The sequence below is a fragment of the Colias philodice genome, chromosome 21 (assembly GCF_061535455.1).
Source record: "Colias philodice isolate Cphi_HAF_F1 chromosome 21, ilColPhil1 Martin Lab GWU primary, whole genome shotgun sequence".
NCBI lineage: Eukaryota > Metazoa > Arthropoda > Insecta > Lepidoptera > Pieridae > Colias > Colias philodice.
Genome location: NC_143106.1, coordinates 2,754,364 through 2,756,412, shown reverse-complemented (window position 1 = coordinate 2,756,412; position 2,049 = coordinate 2,754,364). Strand labels below are relative to the sequence as shown.

Below are 2,049 nucleotides of genomic sequence, written 5' to 3'. Positions count from 1 at the left end.
ATTTATTGGTTTTATTTTCTTGCTTATAAACAAATAATCTTCTTTCCAACAACTACTTAGACATTATTAATAATTATTATTATTTCGTAATGTTTACTTTATTACAAAATAATACAGGTTATAAATAATCTTTAAAATAACAAAAAATATTATTACTCTGAAAAAATGAAATGGTAATCAATAACGCGGACTACTGAATTGATTTAGATAGAATTTGATGCTGACGTAGATATTACATCATGCCCAGAAATGAAAGGTACTATTTCTGAAAGAAGTTATAAACCCTAATTCTTCTCAGTCAAAGTCAAGAGTGGAAGATATCACTAATACAGTAAAACTGATGCGAAACTTTGGATGTTAATTTGTATATTTTTTTGTTAGTTGTTACTTAATCACGTCAAGACTACATTACCAATTTTGATAAAATATAGCTAATTGCCTGGATTTACACATAGGATACTTTTTATCCGAACTGAACACTTCTGTGGGATAAAACAGGATTCACGATATAACCTAATTCCAAGCGGGCAAAGCCGCGGTCGGAATGATATTTTTTTAAATAGAAAAATTGTTTTAAAAAAACACAAAATATATTGACGCATGTATTTATTTTTTTCACTCTATTATAATTGTAATTATTCATTACAAATAATCAAAATAAAATAGCCAGAACAAAGTTAGGCCCTGGTAGGGTAGGTAGGCAGGTACAGCAATGTGAGACGAACACTGGCTTATTTATACCAATAATAATGTATTATAAACATTAAATTAAGTTTACAACAAAAATACATAATATTAGCTAATGTGAAAACGAATCAACCAATCATCCCACAACAATGAAATGTGCACACAAATATTCATCCAAATCGGTTCATGTGATTAGGAGGAGTGACTGCAGCGCCATCTTCCGGGCCCAATTGTGTTTCCAGATCACCCAGGAACTCAATTTAATATACTTACACAAAATTTTTCGAAATTAAAACTCACATTACTATGTAAATATGAATATAAACCTGTTTTAGTACTAAGCAATTTCCCGCACAGGTGTAGTAAGTATAAATGAAATAAATATCAACATCAAATTCTTTATACAACATACTTATCTACCACCTACTAAGAAATGTAATTCTTGAAATTTTTTCGTATTTTTTTTAAATATAATACTACTCCAATGAGCTCCTGTTCCATATCACGTCCGCCATACTTCCACTAAGTTCACCATGATTTTTTATTTCTTTGCACTTTGTTGCTTTTTGCTAAAAATGGAATCATGCGATAAAACCAGTAGAACGTTGATAACATACATTTTTGACTGAATAAAGGTACTTACGAAGGAGTGGGTTCACATTGTGAACAATCAGTGGGTTTATTTTCCTTCTGGATTCCGGATTTCTGAAAAGATTATCTATGCTATAAATGAAAAAAATCTTACACATTCGTTATGTACTTAAAACAGGGGTACATATCAAACATCGTCTATAATACAATTATCATCAAATTTAAAATAAAACCAACTTCTTCATTAATTTGTTCCAATTGTAAGCATTCTTTTTTCTCCAACCTTTATGTTTCTTCTTCTTATTTTCTTTATTGTCCCCATTTGTCTCATTTTGTCTTATCGTGTTGTCACCCTTTTTTACGATTGCGCGAGCGACACAAGTTCCCCGTGTGACGGCCGTAGCGGGAATGACTCGTGCAGCGATCGGGGTAGGAAGGTACAGGGCGGCTCTCGCTATATTGGCTGGTCGCGCGCTAATTTCAAGTATTTCTTGTTTATTTCAAAACCATCGCATATTTCAAAATTCTAAATCGGTAGACGTATAGGTTGTATATTTTATAGTTAATATCCAAAAAGTCGTAACTTTACGTTTGTTATTTTGAAGATGCCAGAGATTATAAAAAAATAACAATGAGAACTTTTTATTTTTTTTCTATCGAGAAAATATCATGGAATCATGTTTCTAAAACGGTAGACGTATTGTGTTACTATTGAACTTTCTTGTCAAGAATTTTCATCACGACAACTTTAATAATATAAAAATTACGAAG

At 31.1% G+C, this 2,049-nt stretch overlaps 1 long non-coding RNA gene across 1 annotated transcript; it reads right to left on the bottom strand.

Annotated features, from left to right (window-relative positions):
• Positions 1 to 382: 382 nt before the first annotated feature.
• Positions 383 to 2,049, bottom strand: LOC149478730 (uncharacterized). The gene is made up of 3 exons (XR_016317328.1): positions 1,516 to 2,049; positions 1,331 to 1,392; positions 383 to 1,256 (listed from the first exon to the last, which is right to left on the bottom strand). It is a non-coding gene; the product is annotated as an uncharacterized LOC149478730 (long non-coding RNA).